We start from the raw sequence: 11849 nt of genomic DNA, 5'->3' as shown, positions 1-11849 counted from the left end.
TTTGCGATTTCCACCTGGCCGATGACCACCGATACGTTTTATCTATAATTTATCTTCATTATTTCACTTCATATGACAAGGATTTAAAAGGATTTGCCAGTGGATTGTCTACTTGATTGATGATGATGACTGCTAGCTAAGATTTTGAAAGTAAGATGTTGACATCAAAGCTACTGTAGATATAATGTGATTTGACATCATTTTATCTGTGGCCAATGACCTTGAGCCTTCTTGGAAGGGCACTTATAATATAAGTCTATGGCAAGACCCAACGGGCTCACATTCTTGATGTCTACCCTTACTAACGACAGGTGACGTAGTGGCCACATGAGTGACAGAATACTGAGCCAATCACGGTGCAATGCTCCTATTTTCTGCTGGCCTGCCCCACCACCACAGCTTTATTAACTCAATTTTATATATATATAAATATATATATATATATATATATTCTACATTGTTTGCAAATTGTATGTGACACATTACAAAATAACATGCAAAACAGGCAAGCCCTCCCCCCCCACACAAAAAAAAGAATATATATATATATGGGGCTCAAAACAGGTGATGAATGAAGGGTCACCACTGTAGATGAAGCACAGTGATAACACAATATGTTGTTTAAATAAACAAAATATCTGATATTTTATTCCCATTTGAACATGGCTGTGCTTTGAAATGGTTTAAAGCACAGTGATAGACATTTGGGTGATAACTAAACCAAATATCTGGCTTTGTTTTTCCATTGGAATTTAGTTGTGCTTTTCGATGGCTGAAAGCATAGTGATAACACATTGGAAATTCAAATAACTTTTGGATGTCTTTTTGAGTGGGTGAAAATAGGTGTTAATCTCATTGATCAACGTCTCAACCAAATATGACCTAATTATTCACTGTAACCTCCACCTCTCCTTCAACAAATAACACCGCACCAGAAGGTTTCTATTGTCACCAGTTTACCTCCCTTCCCCCCTTAACCCCCATTAACACCTGTCCAGTGGTACCCGGGGTGCGCGCCTTGCACTCCTCCCGATAGCAGCGTGCTCCAGTCGAAGATGCGATTGAGGCTTAACGGATAGGGAGAGAGGAGGAACAGGGAGAGAGACTGAATAAGAAACGGAGAGAGCGAGAGAGGTAGGAGAGAATCCATGAGAGACCTGTACCGCATTACACGAAAGGAGAGAGCACAGACACACACTTTCTCATACACAGCATACGCTACTGCAGAGCTGACACACATCGCGGAGAGGAGGAGAAGAAACAGCGATATCTCTACTGTCACGGCACAGGTAAGCAACAGCAGCACTATATTCATCTAACAGGCTTCTAATAATATTGACTAGCGGCTAGCGGGTTTATGAAGAGTTGGAGATGGGGAGATGAAATTATGGTGTGAAGGGATGCTGCGTCTTCGGTAAAGACGGTAGAGGTTGTCGGTAAAGCCCTGGCCTTGTCGTTAATCTGCAGTCGTTCCTGGCCGGGAATTGGGCCGAGCCGAGCCCAATGCTCTGCGCGTCGCTGAAAGATGCTGCGGTGGGTGATTTTTTGCTGCTCTGCGCAAATTATAAACAGGGCCAGAATCTATGGAAAGTACAGTCGTTTATTCCACACACCCATCACATTTACGTATTTGTAGGTAGTTGTGACGTTTGACATAATATCGAGCTGTAGAGGAGACAAACGAGCTATTGAATGGTTGTTAGCAGGGTTGTTTTGTTAGGCCAGGGGGCTGCGGGCAGAGATGGCTGGTACTGTAAATGATCCTAGAGAGAGGGAGGATGATACTAGCGCTCCTTGAAGTGAGAGTGAGTGACTGGTCATGGAGAGATAATTCAGGGGATCGGGTTGTTTATCTGAATCAGGTCATGTCACCAAACCAGCCAATGGTCCCTTGGCTTTCATGGGAGAGTATTTTGTTGGGCGTTCTGATTCATCCATCCGCAAGGCCTCTGTGTAAGGACACACGTTTAATTAACTAGGCCTATTCACTGCTTATACATTTGGGTGGAAATCAACATGTATAGCCTTTTGCTTCAGCTGAGTTTCATTTGCCTGCTGTCTAAGTGGAGCAAACTAATAACCTATCTCTTGTGTGGGTTTTTGTGCACCTGCATATAGGGAGGACAGTGTGTAGTGTAGGCCCAATATGCTTTGGGTAGAACTTGCATTAAAACACAAATCTAGGATCGGGTTTATCCACCTCCAATCCTAAACATAATTAAAGGGGGAATGCATAACTGACCTGTGATCAGATTACAGGGCAAACATCCTCTTACACTGCAGGGCCAAATACATATGATGAGCTATCATGTCATGTGACGTTGGGGCATATTATTTAACCTAGACAGGGCTGTATTAGCTGTAGCTGTGTTTACCCTGTGTGTGTGTGTGTGTGTGTGTGTGTGTGTGTGTGTGTGTGTGTGTGTGTGTGTGTGTGTGTGTGTGTGTGTGTGTGTGTGTGTGTGTGTGTGTGTGTGTGTGTGTGTGTGTGTGTGTGTGTGTGTGTGTGTGTGTGTGTGTGTACGTGTGCGCATTTGCGTGTGTGTGTGTGTGTATATTTCTGTATGCAACTGTGCATATGTGTGTGTATCAGTACCTGGGCTGTGGCCTGTGTTTGATGGCGTTACATAAGGGCTATAGAGGGGAACATCTGTCCCTCTTCTCTCCCCCCCAGCAGGCCATCTCTGGGACAGCTTAAACACAGCAGCAGCACTGGACAGATGTCAGCTGGAACTATAACAAAGACCCCCTTCACAGACTGACTAACTGACTAACTGACTGACTGACAGACACACTGACTGACTGACGGATGGACTGAACAACTGAGCTCAGATGATTTGGAGAGTGAAAAATTCCTGTTGAATAGAAATACTAGAGGAGCATGGCTGTGGATCACAATGGAGATAGCAACATTATTAGACGGACAGAGAGACGGACATACAGTCTTAAAAAACGATAATCTCTCCTTATCTAATAATAGAATTACAAAATGTTCCTTTGTTCTATTAAGGAAGGAAGTTGGTCTTAATTGGTAGCCAGCATGGAGGAATGGAGGGAAAGAGGGAACGAAGGACCCTTGTCTGAATTGCACTGAACAAACAAATTAATTAGACATAATTTGATTTAAATATTTTATCTGTATAACTGAGAAAATCCTGCCCCCACTGACTTTATTTGACCACATATATACTCAGCTTGCACTAATGACCTTACAGATCAGGTTTTGGATGCAGAAGCATAGAAACATAGATCTATTACCATATTATTTGCTACTGATCGACACTGATCAATAAAAGGCCACTCTGAAATATGCAGTTTTGTCTCATGTTTTTGGGGTAGTGTGCATTTGGCAGGAGTGTCCACCAGAGCTTTTACCAGAGAATTTAATGTTAATTTCTCTACCATAAGCCACCTCCAACTATGTTTTAGAGAATTTGTCAGTACGTCCAAAATGCCTCACAACCACAGACCACATGTATGGTGTCATGTGGGCGAGCGGTTTGCTGATGTCAATGTTGTGAACAGAGTGACCCATGGTGGCCGTGGAGTTATGGTATAGGCAGGCATAAGCTACGGACAACATACACAATTGCATTTTATCTATAGCAATATGAATGCACAGAGATACCGTGATGAGATCATGAGGCCCATTGTTGTGCCATTCATCCACTGCCATCACCTCATGTTTCAGCATGTTAATGCACGGAACCATGTCGCAAGGATCTATACACAATTCCTGAAAGCTGAAAATAGCCCAGTTCTTTCATGGCCTGTATACTCACCAGACATGTCACTCATTGAGCATGTTTGGTATGCTCTGGATCGACTTGTAATGACAGCATTCTCCAGTTCCTGCCAATATCCAGCAACTTTGTGCAGCGGAGTGGAACAACATTCCACAGGCCACAATAAACAGCCTAATCAACTCTGTGCGAAAGAGATGTGTCGCACTTACACAAGATTAGTGGTGGTTACACCAGATACTGACTGGTTTTCTGAATCACACCTCTAGCTTTTTTTCAGGTATCTGTGACCATCAGATGCATATCTGTATTCCCAGTCATGTGAAATCCATAGATTAGAGCCTAATGAATTTATTTCAATTGACTTATTTCCTGTTATGAACTTTAATTTAGTCAAATCTTTGAAATGGTTGTATGTTGGTTACATTTTTTTGTTCAGTATACATGAAACTGTTTCCATTTCTAATCTACTGCTCTAGGAGATGCATATCTACAGTAGCTCCATCACAATAAGAATGTACCACACACACACACACACACACACACACACGACACACACACACACACACACAAAAATGTACACTGCTTCATCATAAAGGGAAACCGGAACCCTGGAGTCGGATGTCGTCAGGCTATAAAGACATGCAAGCAAAAGCTCCACCTGTTTGTCAAGAGGGCATTAACATTGCTAACACCTATCCAATCTATTCCGATTTATTTTATTTTTTACCTTTATTTTACTAGGCAAGTCAGTTAAGAAAAATTCTTATTTTCAATGACGGCCTAGGAACAGTGGGTTAACTGCCTGTTCAGGGGCAGAATGACAGATTCTGTACCTTGTCAGCCCAGTGATTCAAACGTGCAACCTTTTGGTTACTCGTCCAACGCTCTAACCACTAGGCTACCCTGCCTATCAAGAAGGGGCTAGGAGTCCATTTGGAATTGGGCAACAGTACCAGACTGAGTCTAGTGGTGTATTTTAATAATATCTTAGCTCACACATTCAAAGCTTTTTAACTTTCAAACCCACACAATTGCTTGGACTTTGATTTGTTATGCTACTTAGTACCTATTTGTGGTTAGAATATTTTATTTAGATTTTCTATTACTATTCCCCTCCAGGAGGATCTGTGGTTTTCGAATACCTGAAGCTCTCCTGATACTTCTTTGTCTTCATGAGTCTAGTGGTTAATGGAGGTCTTGTGTTCTAGTGGTGGATTGTGATTTCTCTCTGTGTTGCAGTACATATGTTTCACCACCAGGTGCTGATATTCCATGTAAAACTCTGTTGTTACTCCACTGATGTGAGTGGTAGCAGAACAGACCTCCAGTGTCTCAATGCTGAATGGCTTCTGGATGTTAATGGCTGACATCTGAACTGGATCAAGTCAAACATTTCAGGTTTGCTCCAATAGACCCTGCTCCCCAGGGGAGTTTGTAAACACATCCTAGATGTTTCCCCACCATTACCTCACAGGCCCTTTGTTTGATTCCAGTCTTGAGTCAAACCCAGAAACCGTGTTGGCTTAGTTTAGAGCTTACAGGTGCATCTATACATACCCAGTATGTATGTATTTGTTTGTATATATACATATATATATGCACACACACACACACACACACACACACACACACACACACACACACACACACACACACACACACACACACACACACACACACACACACACACACACACACACACACACACACACACACACACCCTGTCCACCTGACCATCCCATCCCAGTTCCTCACACTGTGTTTGGACCATATGGCCTCTTTCCCAGTGATCCCTGTCTCTGGCATGTTGTCAGCTGATTGGAGCACTGGATGGCAGTCAGTCCTAGGGTAGACCCGTGGAGGTGCGCCACGATAGGTCAATTAAATCTGCATTAGAGAAGCCTGCTGTCCTCTCAGTGGCTCAACTGGCATTGGACTGAGCCAGACAGCTAGAAGAACTGCAGGTTTTAGTTCAGACCTGGCACTTAAGTCTCATTCTGTAGGTCAGGAAGATACAGTCTGATCCATACACTGTGCTTTGTTAAAAGCTAGAATACACACACATACACACACACACACACACACACACACACACACACACACACACACACACACACACACACACACACACACACACACACACACACACACACACACACACACACACACACACACACACACACACACACACACACACACACACAACACATGCATCCTTTCATAGGTTGAGTCATCCCATCATGAGAAACTTGTCTTTCTCTTCCCTCCCTCCCTCCCTCCCCCTCCTCCATCCTTCTTTCCCCCCATCCCTCCCTCCCTCCCCCTCCCTTCTTCCCCCATGCCCTCTCAGGTTTACCATCCAGAGGTCTTTGTTTCCAGTTTCTATTTTTAAACACGAAATAGCAACTTCTTCCTGAGGGAAGGGCTGAGCAGAAAGGGAGAGGTGTGGGAACGGAGAGAGAGAGAGAGAAGGAGACAGAGAGAAGTGCATCTGGGCGAGGTCACTTTTAAGCGCATCGTCTGGCTGTGAGCCAGGATGGATGGAGAGAGTGAGGGAGGGATGGAGGGAGGAGAATTTCCTGTAGACTCTGACCCAGGGAGGAGCTGCCTGTAGGGTGGTAGGAACACTGGCTCAGCTCCAGGATTCACTCAGGCCTCCACAGAGACATCAGTCTGGAGGCACAGAGAGAGAAAGAGAAAGCCCTTACATCGAGCAGACAGGATGACTAAGGGTTATTCTGTGTAAAATGTGCATTGCTGATATGATCAATACAATGTGCATTATGTCTTAAGGTTACTCTATGTTTTGTGTCCGTGTGTGTGTGTGTGTGTGTGTGTGTGTGTGTGTGTGTGTGTGTGTGTGTGTGTGTGTGTGTGTGTGTGTGTGTGTGTGTGTGTGTGTGTGTGTGTGTGTAAAGGGAACGGTCTTAAAGGCAGGCAGGAGGATTATCTCCAAAATAGTGATGGTGGTAGCAGTGGTAGAGGTAAATAATAATGTCTGCAAAAAATAAACAAAACAAAATGTTGAACATAACCAATTAACTGGTTGTAACCTCGTTGAACCTCTCTCCGGGCAAAATCATTGCCTAAACTAATAGGGGTGCACCAATTGACCAATTAACTGGTTGGAACCAGAGAGTTCTCACTAAACAAAATAATACATTGACAAAATGACATGTATACGGACATGTCCGTAGGTGTGCCTCGTGATAGAGTGAGAAGGTGCACGAAAGGAGCTCCATGAGCTGCCAACAAACACAATACAAACACAAAGTAAGCTACAAAGACAACTGGATGACTTGCTAGCCACATGGGCAGTACAGTGTAGCATTTATACAACATTCAAATCTCTCTAAAAAGTTTAGGCAAGTCATAAAAGGAGTGCACTTGACGCCCGTGGCCATCTCCCTGTCTGCCTGTCGGTTTCTCCCTCCTTTGATCAGTAGCGTGTGTATGTTTTCTTTTCACAGAGACACAAAGAGACCTAAACAAAGTGTCCATTGATAGGTTCTGAAGTATAGCATCAAAGCTAGCAGGGAAAGAGGACTACACTTACAGTACTAGAAAATACTGTTATAGAGGACTCGTTTTACGTGGTCTCATTTGCTCTGAAAGTCCCTCAAACCCTCAATGACAGTAGCAATGTTTTTTTTTGTTGGCCTAAAGACGTGAATCGTTTCTGGTGCACTCTGATGTGTGCACTAATAATAACACTCAGGGCAGAGCAGGGTGCACACACACACACACACACACGCACGCACGCACACACACACACACACACACGCACGCACGCACACACACACACACACACACACACACACACACAAGTACACAGTTACACACACAGTAGAAGGCAGCTACACACAGAGTCACACACACACTGCTGACTTCACCATCTGTGGCACTGTATCTACTTCCAGTTACCAGGTGCATCTCCCCCTTCCCCTGTGTGTGTGTGTGTGTGTGTGTGTGTGTGTGTGTGTGTGTGTGTGTGTGTGTGTGTGTGTGTGTGTGTGTGTGTGTGTGTGTGTGTGTGTGTGTGTGTGTGTGTGTGTGTGTGCACTCTTCTGCTTCACACCTGCACGTAACACTGTCACTTTAAGACATGCAGATGCATCAAGGACAAATCCGACAGGGGACTTTTCAGCTTTGATAACGACAAGAGCACAGCAGGAAAACTAAATGTTTTCAGATAAGTTACTAATATATCTTTGTTTTAGACACTGTGTTTACCCTATGGTGGCTATACCTATTCTATTCTTAAACCACATATAACTAAGCACACACCACTAAATGATAGCGTTCTATTCTATGTTCTTTTATTCTTCTATCCTGTTTATACATGTTTGGAGCTGCATATTTTGTACGTGTGCATGTGTGTGTGTGTGTGTGTGTGTGTGTGTGTGTGTGTGTGTGTGTGTGTGTGTGTGTGTGTGTGTGTGTGTGTGTGTGTGTGTGTGTGTGTGTGTGTGTGTGTGTGTGTGTGTGTGTGCTGGTTAGTTTTATTAGGGCACATCTGTAGGTAGCATCTGGCGTTCTTCAAAGAGGAAATGAGCCTATAGTAAATCCTCTAATCATTACTAGTCTGTCTGTAGGCCCTTGGCTAACGCTCCTCACCACAGACATGTATGACCCCTTGGTGAGTGCAGGAAATCGGGCTATTGTAGATGCTGGTACTCCAATATATTCACTTTATTTTCATTTGACGATAGAAAATATTAGGAAACCGATGAAAATGAATGTTTTTATGGCGCTCTTATCCTAAAAGCACCTGTTTATTCGGAATTGATTCCCTTGTCAAATCAACCAATCAATGACATGAAGACCTGCTTTTTACGTAAGTAGTTTTGATATAAAGACATTGACCACATTCCTCACACTTTGGTGATGTTCATTCATCTCATCAGATGTTGTAAAATATCATCACATGACAAGATACCTTTGGTCTGGATAAAGCATTTGAATGAGAGTGATTGATCATTGCGTTGTATTTATTTAGCAAGGTTCTCCACTTAGTAACAATTGCCATTGCTTTCAAGGTAGTTCTGGCTTCATCAAACGCCTAATGTCCTAAAACTACCTTCCTTCTGACCCTGTCCAGCAGCTGTTGACTTATAAGCCTATCACAGTGTTCCCACTATGGTAGAGAGGACAGGTGAGGAGCAGACACCACAATAGACTTTTGTTTTCAGTCTGAATGTTTTAATTTAAATTTTACCTTTATTTTACTAGGCAAGTCAGTTAAGAACAAATTCTTATTTTCAATGACGGCCTAGGGTTAACTGCCTGTTCAGGGGCAGAACGACCTTTCGGTTACTAGTACAATGCTCTAACCACTAGGCTACCCTGCCACCCCTAATGTCCCTTAACCTGCCAACAAAGGAGACCCTCCCTCTGTCTGAATTTATCATCAACCACATGGTTTCCCCCAGCCATGTGTGTGTGTGTGTGTGTGTGTGTGTGTGTGTGTGTGTGTGTGTGTGTGTGTGTGTGTGTGTGTGTGTGTGTGTGTGTGTGTGTGTGTGTGTGTGTGTGTGTGTGTGTGTGTGTGTGTGTGTGTGTGTACATGTGCGTCTGTGGTTGTGTGTCCCGGCTAGCTGTCTGTAGCTTATTGATTACGTTAACCCATCAGTGGATCAATGAGAGTGTGACTGGGGGTGTCACCTGATATGATTGGCTTTGTCACCTTGGTGTTAGGAGATGACGGGGTATTTTGACCCCTTAAATGACCATTGCCCACTCCTAGGGTTACAGAGAGAGGTGAAGAGAGTTTTATGTGTACTGTATGGGTGAGGGGTTAGAGGAACCAAACCTAGAAGGGTCACGATGGCACCTGTCATGGTTGTTGAGTGATAGAGCTGAGGGAAAAAAAAAGAGAGGGACTCGATTCGATTCAATTCCTCCCTTTGTGTTCTTATTCCACTACGTCACACCCAGTGTTGTCGTCTATAATTACTACCGGCGTTATTTTAAACCCCTCCTGTTCAGGCAGGTGTGTGTCTGTGGGCCATATAGCACTGCAGTGTTAATGATGGTTGATGGGATAGGGTCAGGGGTCACAGTCCTCCTTTAGGGAGGAGTGTGTGTGTGTGTGTGTGGTCTCCAGGTGGTTGTTTTAGCTACAGTATATAAAGCAGTTCTAATTAATTACAGTAAAAGTGTAATTGTAACTAATGACGATGGTCTGTTTTCCTGTAGTGACATAGGGGCCATTGCTGTAGACAGAATGGCCGTGCAATGTCTTTATAGATGCAGTTAGATTCTAGTGGAGTGTATAGTACACCCACTATCAACTGTCGTGTCACGCTTGCTCCGATTGTCAGCAGTACTGTGTCATTTTACCCTGTGTGTGTCTTTTCCGTGACCCTCTCCATAGTAGACCTGAAATGCACATACAATAACACCTAAAAAAAAATATATATATATATACAAACGATGAACTTTCTTTTCATGAAGATAAAGTTGACCTTATAGCGGACGTGTTTTTTACAATTGATTATAAGCAATTGCTTTGTTAACTTAGTCCGTCTGTTGAACTGTCTACATCTCCTCCTCTTTCCAGCTGTCGTATGATGCTCCAGCAGCTAATCAGCTGGATGTGTGGGGGTGTAGGAGCGCTAGCCTATGGGCTATCACACGTCACTAAAAACATTGTTTGATGTGTGGACTTTATTTTCTACAATGCACATTTCCATTGCTCGCTAGCAAATAAATAAATCGATCATCTTTAAAAAAAATATATATATATATATATATATTAAAAAAAGTTGGATGTGCCTGACTATTCATGAATTATTCAGCAGCAGTTTACAATGTTCAGTGTGCCAGTCCAATCCAACCTGGCATGGTGTAATTTGATATGGAATCTCTTCTTCATTTATAGGCTAATCAAAGCTGATAACTAGGCTATGGACATGTTGTGTGTATTTGTTTCTATTTTAATGATTGTCAATTTCATCTACATACAGCATAGCTGTCTCCCTCCCTTTCATACTGTCCTTGTCAAATCATTATCTTATAGCCTACTTTCGGAAAGCCTAAGGTAGGCCTTGGTTATTTTATACATTTTAAGGAATGGAGAAGTATTTTCTCTTGTGTTTGACATACGCTGGTGGCTTTGATTGATAGGTTCTTTTACGGGGGTGTGATGTGTGTGATTTCGCTGATTCCTCTCTATATGCCTAATATGACCATTCAGAAAGTTTCCTAAAGTAGCATGTCTGGACTCTTTAATAATTATCAAATGCTCCTCTCGTGATTTACTGTTGTAAAATGTCTATTTTCAGTAGGTTAGGCTATATTGTTTCTCTCATTACGGCATCCTCTCTTTGAAGAACATATGCTAATGCAACTGCCATTGAATGACCGCAGCAGCAGGGTTTGTGATGTTTTGGGAAAAGTGGGAGAAAAACCCATTGGACTTCATGTGAATGGTTTTTTGCTTTGAAATAGGTATCACGTTTCAGATAAGACCCAAATGCAGACTGTGTTGAAGTAACAATGTTTATTGTAACCACAGGGGCAGGCAAACGACAGGTCATGGCAGGCAGGGGTCAATAATCCAGAGTAGTGGGCAAAGGTACAGGACATCAGGCAGGCTCAGGATCAGGTCAGCCAGAGGTCGGTAATCCAGAGTAGTGGGGCAAAGGTACAGGATGGCAGGCAGGCTCAGGGTCAGGTCAGCCAGAGGTCGGTAATCCAGAGTAGTGGGGCAAAGGTACAGGACATCAGGCAGGCTCAGGGTCAGGTCAGCCAGAGGTCGGTAATCCAGAGTAGTGGGGCAAAGGTACCGGATATCAGGCAGGCTCATGGTCAGGGCGGGCAGAAATGGTAAAAACTCGGAAAACTGGAACAATCTATAGACAGGGGGTAAACCGCTGGTAGGCTTGACGAAACAAAACGAACTGGCAACAGCCAAACAGAGAACACAGGTATAAGTACCCAGGGGATAATGGGGAAGATGGGCGACACCTGGAAGGGGGTGGAGACAAGCACAAGGACAGGTGAAACGGATCAGGGCGTGACAATAGGATCCGTATAAAAACAATTTTAGATGCAGAAAAGCCAACCATCAAGGTAGGAATATGTCTTTATTTAATAATA

At 43.4% G+C, this 11849-nt stretch overlaps 1 protein-coding gene across 13 annotated transcripts in view; it reads left to right on the top strand.

The window, feature by feature from the left end:
• The first annotated feature begins 1022 nt into the window (after positions 1-1022).
• Positions 1023-11849, top strand: part of LOC118388822 (neurofascin) — a 156106-nt gene continuing 145279 nt past the window's right edge. For 7 of the 13 annotated variants that reach the window (XM_052527117.1, XM_052527114.1, XM_052527116.1 and 4 more), the window contains exon 1: positions 1024-1289. The gene's annotated coding sequence lies outside the window, so the exon portion shown is untranslated. Of the gene's footprint in view, positions 1290-11849 lie in introns of all 13 variants that reach the window. The other 6 variants (XM_052527122.1, XM_052527120.1, XM_052527119.1 and 3 more) reach the window with 3 other exon arrangements.

Source organism: Oncorhynchus keta, chromosome 10, assembly GCF_023373465.1.
Source record: "Oncorhynchus keta strain PuntledgeMale-10-30-2019 chromosome 10, Oket_V2, whole genome shotgun sequence".
NCBI lineage: Eukaryota > Metazoa > Chordata > Actinopteri > Salmoniformes > Salmonidae > Oncorhynchus > Oncorhynchus keta.
Note: the sequence above shows the minus strand (reverse complement) of the source record. Positions and strands in the feature narration are given on the sequence as shown.